General features: G+C 44.1%; 1 pseudogene; it reads left to right on the plus strand.

Moving 5' to 3' along the window:
* The window catches only part of LOC123413413, a 62,487-nt pseudogene that overhangs the window by 32,812 nt on the left and 3,821 nt on the right, over positions 1-25,854 (plus strand).

A 25,854-nucleotide genomic window follows, 5' to 3' on the forward strand; every position in this document is an offset into this window, starting at 1 on the left:
CGGAAGAAGAACCAGTACTCCTATGGCAACTAGAGGACACAAGAACAAGCGCCATGGACCGCAACGTGCCCAACACCGACGTTCTTGCTCCCTCGTCTGTCCGTGCGCCATAGGGTTGGATTGGCATAATTGCGTCGACCACCTACTTCTTGTGCCGGTCCCTATTGTCAAAGACAGCCAGACACCTCTCGAGGTGCAGCTTCCGCCCTCGAAGCAACATCTTCTCACGTCGTCGGAGTGACCGTTGTTAAGCTTTATGCACTAGCCAACGCAACCTAACGTTCGAACAGTAGGAGAGGGTCGGACATTATACTCCAACACTCTCCTAGTCATTAACTCAGATGTGAGAGGGCCAGACATTATACTTCAACAACTGCTAGGGCTTGGCGTGAACACAGAGCATATGGACTAAATGAGCTACCGTGTGTGCTCGTGCGGGCTTCGCTCAAGCGAGCCCGGCAGACAAAGCGGCGGCATGACTTCTCTGTTGACGAGCTTAGGGCAAGGTCGTGCTAGTGAAGGAAAAGAACAGAGTTGCAAATGGCAAAAAAAAAAAAAAAAAAAACTACTCCCAACATTAGTCTTAATTTGCATGGGCTGCTGAGTTGGCACTACCTAGTCAATGGTCAAAGTGATCAAACCATTTGACTGATCAAAACCGAGACGATAGTTGATTTGTTGACTGCGTGGTTAGTTTAGGGTGTATATTGCCCGATTTTGATGTTCGGCGTTGAGTTTTAAAATACATGGTTTCAGGATTTTTGTTGACCATATGGTTAGTTCAGGGTTGTAATGTAGACTTTCCTCTATGCATTATTGCATGTTGCTACTAGTAGTTGGCAAGACAACTTACCCTAAATATACAAGTGTTAAGGTGATTGGCGAGTTTACATGTCGTCTATCCACACTAATCCGACGGTGAAAAAATAGGAGTTACAAGGAGTGACGAAAATAAAATTACTGGAAATTACACATAACAATGGGACCAATGCAATTTTTTGGTGAGACCAGTTACTTTACCATTCTTTCCTTTTTATAAAAAATAATATCTGTAAATGATTTTTCAGATCCAACGGTTAGAAAAAAATTAAAGATAGAGTTACACGAAATTACAAGTCGTAACTCGTCAATCACCGTAAAAGAGCTCAAATAAATAACCACGTGAGCTATATTCAGTTCTTATGTACTCCCTCCGTCCAGAATTACTTATCATAGGAATAGATGATTCTAGACATATTTTAGTTCTAGATACATTCTTTTTTTTTTCATTTTGGTGACAAGTAATCCGGACGGAGGAAGTATTTAGTTTTCTTGATTTATCATTCCTCTAAGCTAGAGAAATTTTGCAATTATATACAAGGACTAATCAATTAATGAGTGCCCATATTCGTGCAGGAAGCTAAACCTATTGCTATCAAGGGGAGAGAAGGCATGCTTTGAATTTTAACAGTGTTTCTCTCATGTTTTTTATCACTATTTTTAGAATATAGGATTTTTCACTCTAATATCACTTTGATTGCAGTTACTTCGGCTAAATTTATAGCATGCAAGCAGTGGATTATGGCGGGCTGTTCTAGTGGACTCATCTATGTCTACAGTTACAATCCAGTAAAGAAAATCCGAGTTCTGCAACGACCCTCAAAATCTGTCCATTCTTTGGATGTTCATGCAACTGATTCTTCATCAAAATCTGTCAATTCATTGGCTGTTCATGCAACTGAGCCTTACGTGCTGTCAGCATTCCAAGATGGCAAAATTTTGATATGGAATTATGAAAATGACTGGGAGCTAATTAGAACAGTTTATGCCAAAAGCCTTCCTGTAGAGCTTGTCGAGTTTAGCGACTATGGAAATGACTCGGAGTTATTGAAAACATTTCATGCCAAAAGCCTTTCTGTGAGGCAAGTCGCGTTTAGCCCAGAGGACACTGATATGTTTGCCAGTGCCCAGGACAAGACAATTAAGGTTTGTTTAGGTTTCATCTACATGTGTTGGATAAATAAACGTTCCAATCAATCTCAGTTTTCCTGATACATGTATTTGTTTGAAACTGCAGATTTGGAACCTGCACTCTGGTGAGTGTAAACACATATTGTCTGGGCATTCTGGTTTGGTGGTGTGTTTGGATTACTTCCATCTGGGTGATAAGCTACACTTGATCACTGGTTCGCAAGACAGAACTGCCAAGGTATGAAATTTCCACTGAAGAATAGGCTAGGTGGCCCATTATCATACGTACTTACAGAATATTTGTTAGATCACGAGTTTTTATCTTGTGGAGTTAGATCTGGGACTGCGAGACTGGGAGGTGTGTTCAGACTTTGAAAGGACATATGGATGTTGTTAAGAGTGCATGTTGCCATCCGGATCTTCCAATAATAATTACAGGTTCACAGGACGGGTCAGTTCGTCTGTGGGACTCGAACACTTTCCGGTAATTATTAACTACTACCCTGTAGAATCACAAGTCTGGACACGTGCACAGTGCATGATCTTATTCACGCACAACTTAATTTTGAGGTGTACACATGCTAGTTAACATTTCATTATTCCCTGTATGTTCATTTTATAATGTTACTTTATCCTATTTGAATGTGGTTTATAGATTGATTGGAATCTAAATTTGTCATTTCGTAACCCAATTTGAAGTGCTAACAACAACAACCAATATGACAACAACAACAAAGCCTTTAGTCCCAAATAAGTTGGGGTAGAGTGGAGGTGAAATTCATAAGATCTCGCGACCAACTCGTGGTTTTAGCACATTGATAACAAGTTTTCACGCACCCTTGTCCAGGGCTAGTTCTTTGGTGATACTTCAGTCCTTCAGATCTCTCTTTATGGACTCCTATGTCAAGTTCGGTCTACCAACTTCTTTTGATATTATCAGCATGCTTTAGCTGTCAAGTATTCACTCGGGCTTCTGAGGGCATGCGCTGAATATGTCCAAATCAGACAATTTTGCGGGAGGAACCGCCGTTTCTATAGAACTTTTCTTTTAGCTTTTGTCGCTCTCTCTTGTCACATAGAATGTGTGAAGCTTGGCGCCACTTCATCCATCCGGCTTTAATTCGATGGTTCACATCTTCATCTGTACCCCTATACTTCTGCAGCATTGACCCCAATCGATATGTGTCCTTCTGAGATACCACCTTCCCATCAAGGATAACCTCATCCTCCTTGTGTCTAGTAGTACTGAAACCGCACCTCATGTACTCGGTTTTGGTTCTAACTTCCTGTTGACCTCGTCCGACTATCATCGACTACCACCACATTGTTCGCAAAGAGCACAGAACATGTGATATCTCTTTGTATATCCCTTCTGACCTCATCCATCATCAAGGCAAAAAGATAAGGGCTAAAACTTGGCCCCTGGTGCAGTCCTATTTTAATCGGGAAGTCATCAATGTCATCATCACTTGTTTGAATATTTGTCACAACATTACCGTACATGTCCTTGATGAGAGTAACGTACTTTGTTGTGACTTTGTGTTTCTCCAAGGCCCACCACATGACATTCCACGGTGTCTTATCATAGGCCTTCTCTAAGTCAATAAACACCATATGCAAGTCCTTCTTTTGCTCCCTGTATCTCTTCATAAGTTGTCGTATCAAGAAAATTGCTTCCATGGTCAACCTCTCAGGCATGAAACCAATCTGAGTTGTCGTCACGCTACTCAATGAATCTCTGCCATAGCTTAATTGTATGCCTCATCAGCTTAATTTTATGGTAATTAGTACAACTCTGAACAACCCCTTGTTCTTCAAGATTGATAATAATATAGTCTGTCTCCATTATTCTGGAATCTTGTTTGCCCGAAAAATAACGTTGAAAATCTTAGTTAGCCATACTATCACTATGTCCCCGAGGCCTCTCCACACCTCAATGGAGATACAATCAGGACCCTCAGCTTGCCTCTTTCCAACCTTTTTAAAGCCTTTTTGACCTCAGACGCGTGGATTCGCCACACAAAATGCCTGCTTAACAACAAAGGACTCGTCTACTAATATATTAGAGCCCTCACTCTTCCAGTTGAATAGCTTGTTAAAGTACTCTCGCCATCTATGCTTAATCTCCTCGTTTGTCATCAGGAGCTGATCTGGTGCGTCCTTGATGCATTGGATTTGGTTAACATCCATCCTCTTCCTCTCTCGGATCTTGGTCATCTTATAGATGTTCCTTTCACCTTCCTTTGTGTCTAACCACTACTAGAGGTCCTCATACGCCCGACCCCTTGCTTCACTCACCGCTCACTTTGTGGCCTTCTTTGTCATTTTGTACTTCTCTATGTTGTTCGCACTCCTATCCAGGTATAGGTGTTTGAAACAATCTTTCTTCTCCTTAATTGCCTTCTCGACATCATTGCTCCACCACAGGGTATCTCTAGCTTCGCTTCTATTCCTCTGGACACTCCAAACTCCTCTAAGGCCACCTTACGAAAGCGAATCGCCATCTTTGTCCACATGTTGTTTGCATCACCTCATTCCTCCCAAGGGCCCCCTTAATGCCCTCTTCTTGAACAACCGAGCTACCTCCCCATTGGGCTTTCACCACTTTGTTCTAGCGACTTTGGCACGCTTGTCACACTGGACATGAATTCAGAAGCGGAAGTCAGCAACCACAAGCTTATACCGAGGGACAACACTCTCTCCAAGTATCACCTTACAGCCTAGGCATGCACACCTATCTTCTCTTCTCGAGAGGATGAAATCAATCTTGATAGAGTGTTGACCATTACTAAAAGTCACTAAATGTGATTCTCTCTTCATAAAGAGGGTGTTAGCTATAATCATGTCGTAGGCTAGCGCAAAGCTTAAGACATCTTCTCCTTCTTGATTCCTGATGACATAGCCAAAGCCCCCATGCAACCCTTGAAAACATGTCTTAGATGTGCCCACGTGATCATTGAGATCTCCTCCTATGAAGAGCCTCTCGCCAATCGGTACGTTCCTAACCATGTCCTCCAGACCTTCCTTGCAGAACTTTCTCTTGGTGTTATCATTTCAGCTTTAGCTGCTTAGAAGTCAAAATCCTGACAAGCTATGATCTTTTTTTAGATGACCAAGGTACCATTTTGCCAATTCAGCTCTTATCCTTAAATCTTGCAATCTTAAAAATATTTTGCACCTAATTAGGCTTTACTTTTAGGGCTAATGCAAACTTAAAGATTTCAACTAAATTAGTGTTGTAAAATATGTAAAACACTGCAATCAAAGTAATTGTTGGACTAATACTTTAAACATAAGGTTCTATTCCCTTGTAAAGAAATATAAGATTGTTTAGAACACTACTTTAGTGATCTAAATGTAAAGCCCAACCACCTAAGTATTGTTTAATAAATAATTTCATTATTCCCAAGACATTTTGACCAGTTTGGCATTTTGTGGTAGTTGATCATCTTTAAGGAAAACGTGTTAACAATGTGCATCACATTCTTACATAAATGAGCGTACGCTCAGCCTTGACCTCGGAGAAGTGTATGCTATAGCAAGTTTGAGGGGATCAACAAGGTATATGATTAAAAGTCTCATGTTTTATATACTTATGTTTGATACTAAGATTTTTTTTTTAAAATAAACTAGACGATACCTGCCCGTTGCTGCGGGATTTGTTTGATATACATATGACTTATTATATTTGATTATGTATAGTTCTAAAACATTTATTGAATATAAATAGAATAATTGATTGGAAAACACTTACAAATGATTTGTTGAATTTTATGGTGGGTTTCTTCCTTGCATGATTGCATCTTAAGGGAGCCTTATCACATTCATAATTGTATGTTGAGGCGACATACTTGCATTTTGAAATAAATAGGTTAGTGACACTCTTAGGTATATAAGATTACATAAAACTACCAGAACTGGGGCTAGGGTAAAGATCTGGTATTTTTGTTTTGTTTTGCAAGTCGCTACCACTCTTGGGCCTGGCGTTGCAGATAGCACTGATTCTAGTTTGATGACACATTGACATTGTTTTTGACTGACGGGGCCATCTGTTAGGGGTGATGTGTCATGAAAAGTGGACAACTCGCCGTCGTGGAAATAGACCCCTGTCATCTCCATCTTTATGTCTCTCTTCCTTCACACTCTTATTATCTCAATCCATCGGGTAGCTGTTGTCGACCTTATCGTACCTCCGTCAATGTCGGTGGCAACGAGCGTGGTGCTGCATGCGTTATTCTTCAATGGCTATCGGAGCATCGGCTAGTAAACTGATGGACCAGCAACAACAAGAAGTAGAACCAGTGAGGAGCACCAATGGAGCGTCGACCTGGGGACCCAAAGGAGCAGCGACGGCTAGAAGTGGAAGCATGTAAAGGGATGACAATGGTAAGTCGCTGCACTTCAAGGTGACATCCTTCCAGACTTCATTTGGCAGAGCAGAGAATTCACCAACAACGACACAAGCAGTAAGTCAGTCTTGGGTGCTAAGTTGGCCGGCTAGAACTTTGATCCTGCCACCATCGACCCCTAGTTCTTCATATGCACAGTGTCGAAGCCCTGCCTCGACAACAGCTATGGCTTACTTGATAAGATGGAGGTTGTTGGCTCCTTCATCGGCACCACTGCTCGTGGACCGTCTCGCCGTGCCACCTCCTGTTGTATCACCACCTTGTCTGTTGGCTCACCATCGCCATAGCCGTCAGATGTTAGAGTTGTGTCAAATATTGATGTACGAGTTGGGTTACATATGAACTTGGTATTGTAGTTTGGATAGAATACATGTAGTGTCGTAGTCGGACATGTTGTACACTTGACCTCTTATATATGAGGAGGCACCCCACGTTGTAACCCATGAGGACTAGATAGCGACAGGCTCGCAAGGGGGAGCCGGCGGCTTGGGTCGGCGCCCGGGTGGCCGGTGTTGCGGTATCTCGGGGAGGAGCGCCCGTAGTCATTGCCCCGGGGAGTAGGCGAGTTCCCCGAACCTCGTTAACAAATCTCGGTGTCGTCATCGTGCTGTGATCGCTTGTTCCTCGATGGATCGACCGCGTACTTCGGATTTATTCTAGCAAGTGGTATCATGAGCTAGGTTGTTCGGAGGCTACGGATGTTGATCTAAAGGAGGTGGATATCGTTGAAGTTCTGCAGGAACGGTTGCAGCCGGAGCGGAAGAAGATCGACGAGATGTCGTTGATGAGTTCTGTCAGGAGCGACTAAGAAGAGGTGTTCCAGCAGTTGTTACAAGCGGCGGAACAATCCGATACGAAGCAGTGCAGGCGGCGGCATCATACGCGGGAGCTAGAGCAGGCAGAGGCGGTGACGAAGCCAGGCGCACAGGGCCGACTGTGTACATGAGTCGCGCAGTTATCCAAGGCTACTGGGCTACAAGAGATTTGTTTGGAAACAAAAGGGGACCGAGTCCCTGGAGAAAGTTTGCTCACGTTCGTGTCCGGGTCGGACTGCTGGCCGTGCAAGCGCACGTTAAAAGCAGCCGCAGGGACGCACAACAGTAGATCGAATCAGGGAAGAAAAAAGTCCATCGTTGCATGCATTCATCGGAAAGGCAAGGGCAAGGCAAAGCAAATTGATCAGCATCGGTAGTTGTGCTCAAGAGATACTACTCGTGAATACAGGGAGGATTTTTTTTTAGGAATTTGCTACTAGTAAATCTTGCGTACTTGAACACGTGTAGGAAGATCGGATTATTTTTTCACACAGTCAGCCGTACAGAGAATCATGGCGTCAGTGGGTACCAGGTTTAAGGTGGAGAAGTTCGACGGGACTGGAAGCTTTGGGTTATGACACACAAGGGTGAAAGATTTGTTGGCACAACAGGGATATTTGAAGGCATTGTTGCAGGAAGCCAAGCCAGCCAAGATGGAGGCTGAGGACTAGGAGGAGTTACAGTTGAGGACAGCCGGAACTATACGGTTGTGTCTGTCGGACCAGGTTATTTATCATGTGATGGATGAGAATTCGTCGAAAAAGATCTGGGAGAGGCTGGAGAGTCAATTTATCTCCAAGACTGCGACGACCAAGGTGTATCTGAAACAAAAGTTGTATGGGATGAAGATGCAGGAGGGGTCGGATCTTGTGAAGTATATGAACGCCTTTAATCAAGTCGTGACGGATCTAGCACGCTTGGGTGTAACGATTGATGGCGAGGATAGGGCAATTCTGCTTCTTTATTCGTTGCCATCATCCTATGACCATTTGATCACTACCCTGACGCACGGTAAGGAGACCGTTAAGAATGAGGATATTACTGCAGCCTTGCTATCTTATCATATGAGAAAGAAGAATGCCGTGGAAGTCACTCATGGTGAAGGTTTGCTAGTCAAGGATGAAGAGTGGCGGAAGGGATATGAGGCAGGGAAGAACAATAAAAAGAAAATACAGTGTCACAAGTGTAAGCAGAGGGGACATACTAAAAAGGACTGTCCAGAGCTCAAAGGTGGGTCAAGTGCTAATATGGCAATTCATGGTGATGATTCAGACAACAATAGTGATGCCCTCGTAATATCAGACAGGCGGTCAACCAAAAGTGAAGCGTGGATGTTGGATTTATCATGCTCTTTTCATGCGACAACCAACAAGGAGTGATTCTCTTCGTACCAGACTGGTGATTTTGGTTTAGCCTATATGGGCGATGACACTGGTTATCGTATGGCTGGAGTAGGTGACATCAAAATCAAGATGTTTGACGGAGTTGAGTGGATGCTTCGGGGAGTCAGGCATGTGCCGGGGCTAAGGAGGAATCTAATTTCGCTTGGAGTTCTTCATGATGATGGTATCGTATTCCGTTGTGATCGGGATAAGAAGACCATAAAAATCATGGAAGATAAGGTGACCGTGATGATTGAAGCGAGGACGGCTTCACATCTTTACAAGTTGCAAGGAAGCACTATTGCAGGTGGAGTCATGAAGACTGGAGTTGCAGGAGTAGCAGCAGGTTCCCACGGAGGCGGTGGGTCTGGAGCAGACTCGTCGGGTAGCTCTCGGTAAGCTACGAAGAAGACAACACAAGTCCGGAATACATGGAAGTTTGATGCATGGACAAATTCAAAGTGATGAAAATATTCGTCAAGGTGGAGTTTGTTAGAGTTGTGTCAAATATTGATGTACGAGTTGGATTACATATGGACTTGGTGTTGTAGTTTGGGTAGGATACATGTAGTGTCATATTCGGACACGTTGTACACTTGGCCTCTTATATATGAGGAGGCACCCCACGTTGTAACCCATGACGACTAGATAGCGACAGGCTCGCAAGGGGGAGCCGACGGCTTCTGCCGGCGCCCGGTTGGCTAGTGTTGCGGTATCTCGGAAAGGAACACCCGTAATCATTGCTTCGGAAAATAGGCGAGTTCGCCGAACCTCGTTAACAAATCTTGATGTCGTCATCGTGTTATTGTCTTGTTCCTAGGTGGATCGACCCCATACCTAGAATTTATTTTAACATCAGAGACGACAGCGATGCAGATAAGATTCTCGCTCTCAAGGCAGCCCATGACACATTCAATTGCCTGTCGTGGCACCTCTCCACAGTGCCTAAGCTCTGCACCTGTGCAACATTGTCGGACATGTCACCATGCTCGTTCTCGGGGGCCTCAACCTCGCTCAAGGCACCTGCATATCCTCAAGTCGAATGTGCTCGTCGGCATGTCCCCGCTGGCCTTCCCATTGCACTCCGCAACGTCAAGCTGAATAATCAAGTCGAATGATTCACTCCTAGATTACTCTGAAACCTGCCTGCCATACTTATGCCAGGCTAACGTCAAGCTGCTCTACCTCATCGGCAACCGCCTCTCGGGTGAGATGTTGGGGGAGCTCGCGTGTGTGCCCCGCTCACCGCTGTGCTCCTCGACGAGGACATGATGACGGGACCCATTCCACCGCCGCCGCAACCCACGCTCTGACTGCTCGTCGTGCCATCCTCCACCGCCGCTAGGAACGACTCCTTGGCTGCGCTAGCTCTGGTGTTGAATAGGTTATAAGCGAAGCCGATGCACCAAGCCGATTTTGTCCTAGTCAACACGAGCGGCATGTGCCTCATGTGCCAGTGCCATGTCATTGGCGAGTAACCGGCCTCGCAAATTATTATTTATGTTAGACAGTGGTCAAGCGGCTGTTAATGCGATAAGTAATGCCATGCTTGAAAAGCGGTACTGATTTGAAAACACAAACAACGTGATACCAATCCGTTACCCAAGCCCCAGTTGTGGTAGTTTTGTGTACTATACATAATTGTGGCGCTTTTGTGTAAGTCTATTATTTCTTGTTTGATAGTTGAGGCACCGGGCTGTCTCCACACAACTCCCCTCAACCCCCGCGCATTTCACTCCTCTGCCGCCGCCGGCCCTGTGGCGCGGCGGCGGCGAACTTCCTCTTGCGTCCCGGGATCTAAGGCGGCGGCGGCCAGACCTGGACCCCTTATGACGAGGATGGCGGGCAGCGGCGGCCAGACCTGGACCCCTTATGACCAGGATGGTGGGCAGCGGCGGCCAGACCTGGACCCCTTATGACGAGGATGGCGGGCAGCGGCGGCCGGGGCGTGTCGGGGGGACTCTGCTGTAGCCGGCGGGGTCGGTAGGAGAAGACGGCAGCGGCGGCCGGGATACGTCCCGGGCTCGATCTACGACCTTCAGGTCCAGGAGGGCGGCTGCATCTCGTCCTCAATCTGCTGCATCTCGGCGACGACTCGCGGAGGCACTCCGGGTCTGCATCGCATCACGAGGATTATGGCGGTGGTGGTCATCTCCTACGTCGGAGGTGGTCGTCCTGAGGCTGGGTGATCGGATCTTCAGATCTATCATCTAGTCCCGGCTGCGAGTCGGGGAGACATAGTTGCCGGTGAAAACGGAGCCGACGGTGGACGGCGGCGTTCTACGTCGTTACCTTGATGAAGGCTTCGTCCTGTAATTACTGTCGATCCACTCGTGTTGCTCCAGGGGAAACCATACGATCTGGTTTTCCAGATCGGACGATGGCGGCATTGCGGTGTCGTTCCTCTCTAGGGAGCATCGTTTGTGGAGCAGCGTTGGAAGACAGAGGCAGGAGGTGGAGCATCTTCGTCGTGCACGGAGCTTCGGTGGTGATGTCAGGTCATGCCTAGACGACAGGTGCTACGCATTGTCATGCCTGTTCGGCAGGTGCTACACACGAGAGAACTTACAGAGTCTTCGCGTCTGGATGGATGAGTGCAGGGAGGTCGATCCACTCGTGATGCTCGAGGGGAAACCCTAGGATCTAGTTTTCCAGATCGGACGATGGCGGCATTGTGGTGTCGTTCCTCTCTAGGGAGGATTGTTTGTGGAGCAGCGCTGGAAGACAGAGGCAGACGGTGGAGCGTCTTCGTCTTGCACGGAGCTTCGCTGGTGATGTCAGGTCATGCCTGGCCGACAGGTGCTACGCTTTGTCATGCATGTTCGGCAGGTGCTACGCACGACAGGTCTTATAGAGTCTTCGCGTCTGGATGGATGAGCGCAGGGAGGTGGCGCCGTTGGGCGCCATGGTGGCGTCGACGGATGGCCGGACTGGCATGGATGATGCGGATTTCTCTCCTGAAGATGGGTCAGCGGTTCGATGATGATGACGACTTCTAAAACGTGTGCATGTGGTGTACGCTTTAGGTTTGCTGCACCGGTTGTTAGTTCCGATACGTTATGTGGATAGATCGGCGAAGACACCGTTTTTAGATATGCAGAGTGAGAGCACTTCACATTGTCACGTTTTGTAGGTGTGAGTGGGGACTTCGGGTGGCTTGATGTATGTTCTTGTCAGACCTTTGTTGAATAAGTAATAAAGATGGCTGTATTGAGCGATTGATGCAGAGGCCGAGGGTCTTAACCTCCTTTTCTTAAAAAAAATTGATAGTTGAGGCAAATCTTTGCCTCCCTTCCGAAAAAAAACCTTGTAAGTGCAAATGAAAATGAACTAGGCTGCAAATATAGTAGTGTAGTTTTCACTTTGAGTATGTTTAATTCTGGGGTTTGCTCTTCTGAATGCCGCTTGTCATGGCCCTTCGTAGGCTTGCAATCTTTTGATGCCGATGCAGTTCTAATCTTATTAGACTTATTGTTCGAATGAATAGTCATTCAATTATTACACATATCGTTATATCTATGACCTTTGTGTAACAACATAGGTTGTTTATGATAATAGCATGGTCTGCATTGTACCACTTTGATTTCAACAAATTGAGTTCTACGAAAAAATCTATTTTAGTCCCTATATTTTATTTAGAAAATCACATAAACTGCTTTTTTTGTACAAAAAGGGTAAATCTATCCACACTCCCTTCCTCCGGAAATACTTGTCATAGAAATGTACAAAATGGATGTATCTATAAGTAAAATAAGCCTAGATACATCTACTTCTAGAACAAGTATTTCCGGACGGAGGGAGTACAATTGTTAGTTTTTTCTTTGGCCCTGTTTCTTTCAATGCCAAAAATCTTATTTTTAGAAAATGTGAGTTCTACATCAAGCCTCTGCATCAGTTATCTCTAGTATAAAGCCCAATGTAATGAGCAACATGTTAATTTATTGTAGGATCGCGATCGGAAATGAAAAAGGATTAGTACTGGTAGATATAGACCTGGAGGACAGGAAATATGGTGGTGTGCAGAGCACCAAAGGATTAGCACGGTTGGAAATAGGCCTGAAGGGCAAGAAGGATCGCAGTGCAGAGAACACCGCCGCTGTCATGGGTTCCAAGGAAGACACAGGTCAAATGATTGAAGAGGTGAGTTCCCTAATAACTAAATAGAGTGTATTACATTTATTTTTCTATAAAATGTCAGTTATATTGATTTGAGGAGAACAGTATGACCACATAAGTGGGGCAAATTGGCCAGACAGACTTAATCTTTTTTACAAACTATACTCCCCCAATTCTCCAAGTGTTTTTACAAACTACTCCCCACAATTCTCCAAAAGTTGTTGTTTTGTGCATGTATTGTCTGCTAAGTGTAATTTTGATATTTTAATCTCCTAGAAAATATATACTTATCGTGTTTGTCAGTTTGTGTATCTGATATATATATTTAAAAAGAGACTTGTAGTAAAATTTTGACTAGGCCAATGTAAAAAACAACTGCTTTTAGAACCTCCACAGCACTAGATGTTCATGGATGGATGCTTGAAGTGAAAGAGTATACCGACATCATTAATCAACTATGTTGGAAAAGACTATCAAGAGGCCTGTTCAACTGGCCATGATTTCTTTTTCTTTGTGTTTCTGTAAGCCAGTGCTTTGGCTTAATATATGGTTGTGTGCATCAATTGATGCACATGCCAGGTTTTTTCCTCCTCTACAAAAAAATATTTGATCTACTAGAATGCAATTATCTTTGCATGGTACTTCAGCACCTCTTAAGCAGAGGTGTCTAATGATGCTGTCGTGCTAAACAGGTAAGCATCCATGATATCTATCTATGAAAAAAAAAACCGAACCTGTGTAAAGCTAAGCACATCTCCATACACCTCTAGATACTCTTAGGGAACTAGAAGGAATACAATATTATTTAGATTAACTATATTTATAGCTGGCACGCAAGTATAGGATCGACATGTACTATGTAGCAAAAGCAACTTTTCTTTGGCGGTTAATTTTGATATAACAGAAGAATGTGTTATTTAGTAGATGTTTCTTAGTTTCATGTCTAGTAAGTCATGCTTGAATGCATCTACGGATATGTGGTAGTTAAAACTTAATAGGCACTATAGCAAAGTGAGCCTCTACTGACAGCTCGCAAACCCCCTCCACTGACAGCGCCCATTGCTAATTGCATGTCAGTGGTACTTCAAGAGCCCACTCACTGGTGGTAGTACAACAGAAGAAAAAAGATAAACATGGGCTCCGACGTTGTAGCTCCTGTTGTCGCCGGCCTCGATCATACCCTCTGTTAGATGAGGCTGTAGATGACCGCACCGACATTGTAGCTCCTGCTTGTCCCTTGCCGTGCTCATCTGGGATGGGCCACGCCGGTCCTGACCGGCACCTTGTCCGGTCGCACTCTGGTGTGGCTGTGCAAGAAGCTGTTTGTGGGTGCCCCATGATGCAGCTCTTGCCAAAGTAGAATCCAATTCAACAGTATGGATCACATGATCCAGGAGATAATGGGGACAGGGGGCTGGGAGAAAAAGAAAATGGTGCTGGAGAAAGGGAAAGAATAGACCAAGGAGAGGAAGGAAAGCGGGAAGATCAGAGCGTTTGAATGGTTATTGCTACCAGTTTTGTATGCCCTTGATTTAATGGTCGGAGTTACATTTTGTGCCTTGAAAGCTGGTATTAATAAATGTTGTGATAATGGTCCGAGTTCCATTTTTGTCATTGATGACGTAAACATGTTGGAACTAAATAATGATGTATTTCTATCAAAGTGATAATAGTAATGATGTATTTGTTACCTTGAGCCCAAGTTCTTCAATTGCATGTCTATCCTACTCCCACCAATCGAGCGCTTACTTCTTAATTTGTTTTAGATAAGCTCATTAGCTGTCCCCAGTGAGCTGATCAAGGTTGACCCCCTCCAGTTGCGCTTCCCTGTTGCGCAAATCATGTCAAGCACACTGAAGATATGCAACGTTACTGATTACCATGTGGCTTTCAGTATATATAGTACAGCGAAGTGCACCATATTACCGAGCGAAGGAGTTCTGTCACCACAGTCGAGGCTAGATCCTCTAGTAACCTTTTTTTCTTCAAAAAAACACAAAAGCTTGAAGCCTGAGGTGGTCACTGTGAAGAGCACCATCGTAGAGGAGAGTTTGACGACTGAGGATGTTGCACATGAAATGTTCAAACCAAAGACGGGCCGAAATGTGCATCACATCGAGCTGGCCATAGATTTTATAACCTCCAAGGTGAGTCCAACCTTTGTCCTTTTTCTTTTTCTTTTTGAGGGGACTTTGCCAGGTTTTCATTTGTATCAACCTATGCGCAACCAATTCTGAAATATTTCTGACAAATCTCTATGGGTGTTTGCGAATAGACCATATCCAAACTAAAGTCAGTGTCGACAATAGAACTGCATCCAATAGATCCATGGTGAGTGGATCAATTTCTCGTGCTGGTGCAGAAATTGAGTTCTCTGTTTGCACTATGATTGCATTAATTAAGAAAAATCCTTCTCTTGCGATACAGGATGGTCATTACCCAAGGAGGCAAGTCTTTCCAAATGAACTACCATGCAAAGGCAAGTGACTGAACTCACTCCAGAATTTCTTACGAGCAATACAATTTTTTCAGTATATAAGAACATAAACACATGTTGTACTCGGGAAATTTTGACGGATTTTTGTACTTTAATGGAAAGAAAATTTCCAAATAATCGTCTAACCATAGGTCCTCGGGCTACTTAGCCGCCTAACCTCGTTTTCTTTGATTAAGAAAGAAGTTTATACAATGCCAAAGAAAGGCATGACCCAATACAAGTGACACGACACAAACTAAAACAGCATAAGGATAACTAACCCAAAACTTGGCGATCCACGACCTAGAGACTGCCAAAGCAAACCCAGCCTAGTTTAGAACAGTAGTATGTTAGTTTAATCTTGAAGTAGTATTGCGTCAAGTTTGTAGCTGGTTCAAACTGCTATGGACTTGGCTAGATGCATGTCAGGTTGCCGTGTGATTACTAGTCCGGTTTGGACTATATTAGTTAGTAAAACTAGGTAATTGTTTGCGTCTAGTAGTAGTCCGTGTAGGGATTGGTTTCATGGGTCGGTTGGGTCAGGCCGTGTATATATACACAAAATTGGTCGACGGAGATTGTAACACCATGAAGAGAAAAGGAGAAAACAAAGGGAGGAAAAATAAAGGCACGTCAAGGGCCTGTGGCCATCAATTTTTTGTGTGTGCGTGTTCGTAGTGATTTTGTGTGGTCGATCCGTGGGTGAGTTTCAATAATTGGTATCAGAAGATGCGCTTGGCCGAGGGTGGCGATGTAGTAGCACCTTGGGGCGGGCGATGTTATCGCTAGGTGGTGCAACGACGAGGAGGTTCAGGTGATCATCGTTCGGTGGAGTGGCAAGGAGGGAGATGACATTTTGTCGTCGGGAAGGCAGTGGAAGAAGATTGTTGACGGAAGCGGTGGTGCAGGGTGTGGTGCCGGTATGTTCCCAAGATCATCGTCTGTAGAAAATATATGAGTCAAGGAGTCGTGTGTGTTAACACGTTCGGTCGTGTCGTCCAAGGGAGTCAAGGAGTCATGCGGGTTTGCACGGTCGGTCGGTTGTCGTCGTCATGTCAGAGTCGACATGTCCAAGTGCTCATCTCTGTGAGGAGGCGTTGAAGATGAAGCGTCCAGGTCGTCTATATGTCTCGACGGAAGGATCAGGTTCAACTATGTGGGGGCGGTAAACCAATAAAGGTGAGTCTCTTCAATGAGGCCATGTCTCTACATGAGGTTGGAGTGCATGATGTAATGCACGGGGTGGTGTGATCCACAAGGAGCCGGCATATATCTTGCTAAGGTGGATGGTGTAGACAACCGGATGGTGTATTTCATAGGTTACTACCATGATTAGGTAGTCCAATGCATATTTGAGGTGATCAGTAAATTCACCAAGTTAAAATTGGAAAGAAGTTGTTGCGATCAATGAAGCCTATCAATTCGACTTGTCGTGGTGCGAGATGTATGAGTCGACAAGGGAGGAATCTTCAACGAGCCAAGACCGAAGAAGAGCGGAAGACAATGTTAAGATTAGGGAGAGATTGTTACTTTAATCTTGAAGTAGTATCGTGTCAAAGTTTATAGCTGGTTCAAACTGCTATGAACTTGGCTAGATGCGTGTCAGGTTTGGTACGTGGAGGCCAGGTTTCCGTGTGATTACTAGTCCACTTTGGACTATATTAGTTAGTAAACTAGGTAATTGTTTGCGTCTAGTAGTAGTCCGTGTAGGGATTGGTTACATGGGTCGGTTGAGTAAGGCCGTGTATATATAAACAGCATTGGTCGACGGAGGGTGTAACACCGTGAAAAGAAAAGGAGAAAAGAAAGGCACGACAATGGCCTTTGGCTATCAGTTTTTTGTGTGCGCGTATTTATCGTGATTTGATGTGATCGATCCATAGACGAGTCCCAACATAATATGTCACAAGGTAAGGAAGCAAAAATCATGCACCACAAGGGCCAACACGACATCAACTCGACTACCATAACGACAACAACGATAGCAACTGAAGCACAAGCATCGAAGGCAAGGATCCACCATCAGCCTGGAGATGCCACCACATGAGCGAGACAAGATGCAACATCGCCAAGCACCAAGAACACCAGTCCAATGCCGCCAGAGCAACCAGATGGAGGGGATGACCATGAGGGGACGAGCACCAACTCGAGGGTAGTAGGACGTTGCATGCAGGCATTAGGGACAAAACCCACTAGGGTCCGATGATGAGGGGAAGTAGACACAACACGAGATGAAGCCAATTGAGACCTATGCCTCTCATGACCTGATCACCTCAAACCAACAATGACCAATGAAAGTCTCCTGGTCGGATACGAACCGACATGGGGCATCTCGGCCAAATCCGGTAGAGCTACTGCCAAATCTGGCCATCTGACCCAGGATGACCAACTAGATGGGGCAGCGAGGATAGCGCGGGGGGGGGGGGGGGCAATCGTTCGACGGTACAAACTAAAGCAACCGCGAGCCACGACCAAGCGGGTCAAATAAGAATGGTGGGGACGTGACCTACCACCACACGAGCAACAACAGGGGGGAAGGCACCAAAGATGAGGGATTTGGAGTGTAGCACCCGTGACAGGTTCCATCTAGAGATGAGATGAGAACAACGAGCCATAGTGACCTCATGAACCGCCTTCAGCCACATGGGCTTCAGCCGGTGGTGTTGAGAGGGGATGGAGGCATGGGTGGCTAGGGTTGGGAATTGATAAGAAAAATGATTGGGGGACTGGGTACAATATCACAAACCAACATTCCCCTCCACCTCTGGCGACCATCCACGTCACCTTGTTCTCATCGCAGTAGAACCAAGCTCGTCATTTCCTAAGTGATGCGTCTAAGTATACACTCACTACCTCATGGTACCAGATATAGCTCAATGTGGGGAGGCAATTTCCTGCTCGGCCAAGTAATTGGAGGTGTTATGGGCTGGAGGGACTGGACACACCAAATGGACCATGAGCATGCATGGCCTTTTTTGGGTGACTGGCCCTTTTTGCATAAGTTGAGGGCCAATTACTTTGGTGACTTTTTTGGGCTTCGAGAATATGATGTCTCCTATCTAGATTTTTGATTGGGCTTCTAGAATAAGCTGGTTAAGGAGCAGCTTATTTAATCCTGGGGATCCCTTGAAGGTCATAGTGGGTAATTTGGGGCTTCTCCTAGGAACCAGGCATGGCATTGATGATACATTTAGCCCGGTAATCATACTGGTTACCATTGGGACGGATCTCTCCCTCGTACTGTTTTCAGATGGCTTGTTCATTATATGAACATAAATAATGCCTTCACACATCTTGCTGATGAGACCAGAACGTTGGGGACTGCCGGACTGTTAACTCTAGGTCTTGATGAGCGGCGCAGTCATGTGCGTGGTGACCTCAGAGTGCAAGGAAACCACTTGGCATGGCGATTTCGTGGTAATCTTGTGCATATATATATCTATATCTCTATTCTATAGTGTACGAGTTTTGAATTGTTGCTACAACATCAATCCTAGCCGTTGGTCTCATAAATCGAACGGTTGAGACTCAAAGGATTCGCAGTGCACAGTAGCCTGTAGCTGCATCTATTGTTTCTGGAACCATCACCTGTTCGCATCACACCTCGGATCTTCTCCCCACGTTGCATGCGCCAGGGCGTCAGGCAGAGAGCTTGTGTACAAGATAAGCATACGGTAGGAGAAAGAAAGTAAATAATTTGTGGGGTCCATCACATACATCTATATTTTCTTCCTATGAAAATATCTGGGTGTCAACGTAGGTGAATTATATCATACCACTTACCAATTTTCTTTTATTTTCTTTTCATTTATGCATGCATACATGGAATATTCTCTTTGCTCTGAAATTGACTGCAAAGTACCATACGTCTTCTTTTTTTCTTTTACAAGAATCATCATCGGAACAATATTGCTAAGACGTGCATTGCACGTGTATACATACTAGTCAACCATATGTGTAGATTTTTGCTGGTGTACACAAATCAATAAATTATTAAACTGATATTACCATTACTCATATGCTACTGCTAATATGTTGATTTCGACTAGCACTTCGTCGAACTTGGCTACTCCAGCTATTTAACATTCCTAACCATCTCAGTTTTGCTCGGTTACCGTGCTTAATATTCTCGTATGTGAGAAGTAATTGACTTCTGTGCACATATCTACCCGCAGGAAGTGGAATTGGTTGAGTTGAAGGGGGGAAAAGGCATGCTTCTGACTTTCACCACATTGACCTAATGTTTTTATTTTTGCCATCTCACATTTCAGCAATATAACATTTGATATCTATCTCATTGCAGTTAGTTTGGTTAAATTTATAGCCCGTGAGCAATGGATTTTGGCTGGTTTTACTAGTGGACTACTCTGCGTGTATAATTGTGATTCACAAAGTAGAATCCACGTTCTACATGAACACTCAACATCTATCAAGTCTTTGGCTATCCATGGAACTAAGCCCTATGTGCTATCAGCATCCTGTGATGGTAAAATTTTGCTATGGGACTATGGAAAAGACTGGCAATTGATAAAAACATTTGATGCCAATAGTTGTCTTGATAAATGCGATACTGTGCAGCAAGTTGCGTTTAACCCGAAGGACACTGATATGTTTGCCAGTGCCCAGGGCAATACAGTAAAGGTTTGTTTAGATTTCCTATGCATGCATGCAGTAAACATCATTTTGGATGTTCCAAGTTTTCCTGATACATGTATTTGCTTGAAATTGCAGTTTTGGAATCTGCATTCGGGTGAATGTAAGCACATATTGTCTGGCCATTCAGATTCAGTGATGTGTTTGGATTACTTCAGTCTGGGTCAGAAGCTATACTTGATCACCGGTTCACAAGACAAAACTGCTAAGGTATAGCATTTTCACTAAAGAATAGACTAGCCCTTTATCATACTGACAGAATATTTATTCAATCATGAGTTTTGCTCCTTGTGTCAGATCTGGGACTGTGAGACACAGAGGTGTGTTCATTCACTGAAAGGGCACATGGATGTTGTTAACATTGCGTTTTGCCATCGGGATCTTCCAATACTCATTACAGGTTCATGGGACGGGTCAGTTCGTTTATGGGACTCCACCACCTTCCGGTAATTATTAATTATTAACACTCGCGATGCTTCAATATGAATCAATGAAAATTGTCCTTTATCGAAAAATTATCAACACCCCTGTAGTCACTGTATTTTGTTTGAATTTGGAGTGTTGATTACTTGAAATTTAAATTATCAATATGGTTAATTTGTAACCCAATTTCTAGTATTGATATTACGATACTTTTTGTTCTGTTGGAGGCACTAATATCCAAATTCAGCTTTAGCAATTTGGAAGACAAAATTTTGACAAGCTCCGATCTTTGTTTAGATGACCAAGTTTTGTATATACCTATACTTCATTAATCCCATTCAGCTTTAATCCTTGTGAAATCACGAAAAAACTTGACACCAGATTGGGCTTCAAAATTACTAGTCCACTACCATCGAGAATATATCCTATTGACACTAGATTGACAAATATATAAAGGATTTAACGGATTAAAAATGTGTATTTAACAAAACAAATACCACTTTCCAACCAACCCTAGCAAGAAACTACCACTACAAAAATAGAAAAAAACCTACTGATTTTTTTTCTATTATGGCCGAAAACTGCAATGTGTGATAATTGTCCTATTAAACCCGATTATGATAGGCTATGCCCGTCCGGACTGAAAAAGTCAACACCGTTACTTTAACTGTTAACATGTGGGGCCCACATGTCAGTTATATCTCCTTCCTATGAAATTATGCATGGACATTTCCGGTGACTTCCAATCGCCTCCAATCGAGCTAGGCGCCTCGCCGTTGAAGACTTGATTGATTAATTAACAAGCAGGCCATGTTGCCATTCTTGTTGGCGGACACGACGTCGAAGTCAGAGAGGCTCTCGAGCTGGTACGAGGCCGCCATCGCTGCACCATTGACCTCTCAGCCGGCTGGTCGCCCTCCATTAAAAAACTGGCTACGGTATAGGCCAGTGGCATCGAGGCCAGCCATCACGGCGGGCTTGCTCGCCCGGCATGGAAGCTCACGCGGAGGACAACTTCGAGTGTGTCGCCTACCATGGCCAGCTTGGCCAGCGGTGCGGAGGTTAACTCACCCGACATGGAAACTCGTGCAGACACCAGCTTCGAGCACGGCGCGTGCCATGGCCAGCTCGGGCGGCAGCGTGGAGGATAGCAAGGCCGACGGCGAGCTCGCGCTGCAGCACAGTATGTTTTATGAAATGTCCCGGTGATAATATTTGGATGAAGAAGGGGATTGATGTCCACATGTAGGTCTCATATGTCATAATAGTCAACATAACGTTCAATCAAGCAGAGTTGATTACTGTGCCACGTCAACGTTTACGTGTGGACCAATCCTGTCATAATCCAGTTTAATTTTGACGAAATCTGTGACTTGTCTCACTTGGTAGTTTTTTTACCATAGATTAGAAAAAATAGTATTTTGCTTCTAATATTGTAGAGTGGTAGTTTCTTGCTAGGGTTGGTTAGAAATTGGTAGTCTTTTGTTAAATACTCGAATAAAAGGACATATAGAAAAATAAAGAATAAAACTAAATTGGTATGTGAATTGTTGAGTCGGGCGAGAGACGTACCTCGCAGCTTTGTCTCCTATGGAAGCTTCAGGCATGGGTACACTCGATGCACCTCTCCTAGGTTAGCTATCTATATGGGCTTGGGCCCATATCGGTTCAACAACAACCCCCCCCCCCTCTCATGATGGGTGGTAGATATATTGTTATTTTCATCTTCTTACATGCCAAGTTACAATCTTTTGTTTGTAGTTCCTTTTTCAACCAATCTCCAGCTTGTTGTCCAAAGCTGATATGAGCGAGGCTGATAATCTCAGCATCAAGTTTGTCCTTAACGAAGAAGTGGTCAATTTGCATATCTTTAGTTCTACCATGTTGAACTGCGTTATTAGCATAGCTTATAGCCGACTGATTGTCACGCCACACCCTCAAGGGTCCCTTTCTCAAAAGTTTCAATTCGCGCAAAAGGTGTTTCACCCAAAGCATCTCACTCAACCCTTGAGATAAGTCTATATACTCAGCTTTTGTTGTTGATTTGCGTTATTAGCAAAGCTTATAGCCGACTGATTGTCACGCCACACCCTCAAGGGTCCCTTTCTCAAAAGTTTCAATTCGCACAAAAGGTGTTTCACCCAAAGCATCTCACTCAACCCTTGAGATAAGGCTATATACTCAGCTTTTGTTATTGATTTAGGCACAACCCTTGGATTCTTGTTTCCCCATGACACCAAATTTCCTCCAACAAACATACAATAGCTAGAAGTTTGGCCATCTATCATCTTGACAATTAGAACAATCAGAGTTACTGTAGCCATCCACCTTAAGATATCCACACTTTAACTAGAGTTCCCTTCAAGTATCTTAGGATTTTTTGCACAATATCAAGACGCCCACTCCTTGGTTCATGAATGTATCTGCTCACCATGCCCACGACATAAGTAATGTTAGGCCTAGTATGACACAAGTTCAATAACCTCCCAACTAGTTTCTGGTAATCTTCCTTATTCACCAGCTCTCTTGATTGTGTTGCCACTTGATAGTTTTGTTCAATCGGAATGGGGGCAACACGACATTCCATCATGTCCATGTCATCAAAAGATCCAAGCCAAATTTCATTTGAGACAAATATATTCCGTTATCTGACCCAACCACTTCAATGCCAACGAAGTATTTTAGGTTGCCTAAATCCTTCACCTCAAATTCCATGCCTAGACACCCCTTTAATATCTGCATTTCCTCCTTATAATCTCTAGTGATGATAATGCCATCCACGTACACAACAAGAATAGTGATCTTCTTATCAGAGTGTTTTTAGAACATTGTGTGATCATCGTTATATTGATCATACTACATACCGCAGATAGCTCGTCTAAACCTATCAAACCATGCCCTCGGTGATTGGTTCAAACCGCATATACAAGGATTTCTTCCTACATCTCATCATCCAGAAAGGCATTCTTGACATCTGTTTGATGCAACTTTCACCCGAAGTTTGCATCAGGGGAGACCAATATCCTTAAAGTGTTCATCTTTGTCACTAGAGCAAACGTCTCATCATGATCAATTCCATACGTTTAACTATCTAGCGACCAATCTGGCCATACACTGTTCCACCTTCCGCTTGGGATTTTGCTTCATAGTATAAATCCACTTACAACTCGCCACTTTTGTTTTTGCTCGCGATATGGTTAGCACACACGTCTTCTTTTTTCCTTGGTGCTTCCAATGCCTCTATTATTTCTTCACGCCACGTCAGATCTTTCTTTGCACCCTTCCAATACTTTGTGGTTGACATAGTTTGAAAGAAGACAACAAACACTATACAAAGGAGACAAAACATCGTAAGACACAAAATTCCAATGTCATGATCATAGAAAACCTCTGGTGGTAAAGCCTTATGTGGCACTTCATGTGTCCATTTCACAACGCAATAGGTAGTTCCACTTTGTGAGATGAGCTTCCATCACTTTGTTGCTACTCCCCCTACAGTGACTGCTCCCCCCGCACTTGTTGCTACTTCTACACATATGGTAGCCGCTGAGAATACACTACAGGAATCTTCTGCCACCAATCTCAAATAGGGAGTGGGAGATCACCAATTTGAATGGAACTCACTGTTGGCTGGACCAAAACCTGCACATCAACATTAGTTAGAGTAACAACTGGAATTGTACCCATAATTGGCTGCACTTGAACCAGCACATCATCATTAGTGTTTATGTTCACAGAATGATCTTGAGTGTGAGATATAGCCTTCTTTGACCATCTTGTACAAAATGGAAGTGGTCAAGCTCTTGAAACAATACACTTAGATCTATTGGCTCATCATATAATGACTCAGACTCCGTGAAGCTTTTATCAATACTTACAAGCCTGCGTTTCTCAAAGGTACATCAACATTTATACCCCTGCGACCAGAAGAATAGCCTAGAAAAATACACTTTGTTTCTTGTGGATTAATTTTCCTGAAAGAAGGTCACGGATCTCGAGCAAAACAAGTACTATCAAACAACTGGGAATAACAAACTTAGTCCGCGGAGATTTCATGCCTAGTATTCTTGTTGGTATTCGGTTGCTCAATGTATTTGGCTGTCATAAGTACTCATCACATAAATAGCTAAACACCTCATCTTTGTGACGCATCAAATAAATCCAAGTCATATGAGAATAGAAATTGATAAATGCAAAAAATCACTTCATTTCATTCATTGACACAATTGGGCAAGTCCATACATCTTAATGAAACAACACAAAAGAAGATATGCTTGTAAGCCCCTTACACACATATGAGGAAGTTGTGTGTTTGGCATATTCACAAGCATCACATGTCAACTTGCCCTTTCCTATCCCACACATAACATCTTGAGAGATTCTACTCATTTTAACAAAAGATACACGCCCGATCCTACAATGATGGAACGTCGCCTTTTTTTCCTTGTCCTCCATGGTCGTATCACACACTAATTCTGGTTGCACCTCCTCGTCCATGTACCAGAGACCCCTACGCCTGGTGCTAGTCCCAATAATCTGCATCGTTCATCCCTCCTGAATCATGCAATCAAATTTGTCAAATATCACACGATGGTCTATTTGATCAATTAGAGCACAGAAAGAGATCAAGTTGACAAGGAAAGCTGGCACATGTAAAACAAAGGATATGGAAATGGTCGGAGTGCACTTTACTGTGCCAACTCCTTTGACACGTTGTTTTGTGTCATGAGCAGTTTGTATACTCCATGTGTGAGAAAAATGATGCTTAGTGTAAGACTTGAACGTGCATGCATTACTTGCAACATGCTTAGATGCTTGATAGTCAAGAACCCACTCTGGACCACTCCCATTAGTAGCAAGAGATGCCTTGTCCAAATTACCTTCATCGATGGAGGCCTAGTGAGCAAAGTCTTCATAGTCAGCATCATCTGCATCTTTGCCTTTTGACATCCCATTGTCTCCTGCAACTGCCATGTGAGCCCTATGACCCCCTGAGTTTTCTAAGTACCACCTCTGCCCCTAGGAGCATAACCCCCATGAGGTCCCTGAGTATCCACCTCTCCCTCTAGCGCTCATGCCTCTGCCAGTCCATCCCTCTGCCTCTGTCATGAGTTGGACAGACTCAGTTCCAATGTCATACCTCCCTATAGATATGACAGTTGTTGGAATCTCTCCACTCCATCCTCTCCATGACTGCAAATGTTGAAGCCGACACAACCTTTACATAGGCGTGCTCCAAAGATAGTTGCACCTCCTCTTGAGACATTGTTGTAATAGTCGCATCAATAGTATGCACAAGACGTCCTATCATGAAAGCAACCTCTGAGCCCCTCCAACAGTTTGAACATACGCCTACATGCAATCCACTTGTGGCCTGACTCGATGGATGTCGTATCACAGAGTTTGAGAGGAACACGGTTATCATGCTCTACCCATAAAGTTTGCAGCTCTGCCACATATTTCATAACTGACATGTCGTCACCTTGATGCAGTCAACTAGTCTTCCCCTCAATCTAATAAATTAGCATAAAAATGCCCTTGCCTGAGTACAGGGTGAACAGAGTCGTCCATATCGCAACGTATGTGGATAGCCCCTCCATAGAGCGTCCAATGGAGGGCACCACCGAGTT

This window comes from Hordeum vulgare, chromosome 7H (genome assembly GCF_904849725.1).
Source record: "Hordeum vulgare subsp. vulgare chromosome 7H, MorexV3_pseudomolecules_assembly, whole genome shotgun sequence".
NCBI classification, from domain to species: Eukaryota; Viridiplantae; Streptophyta; class Magnoliopsida; order Poales; family Poaceae; genus Hordeum; species Hordeum vulgare.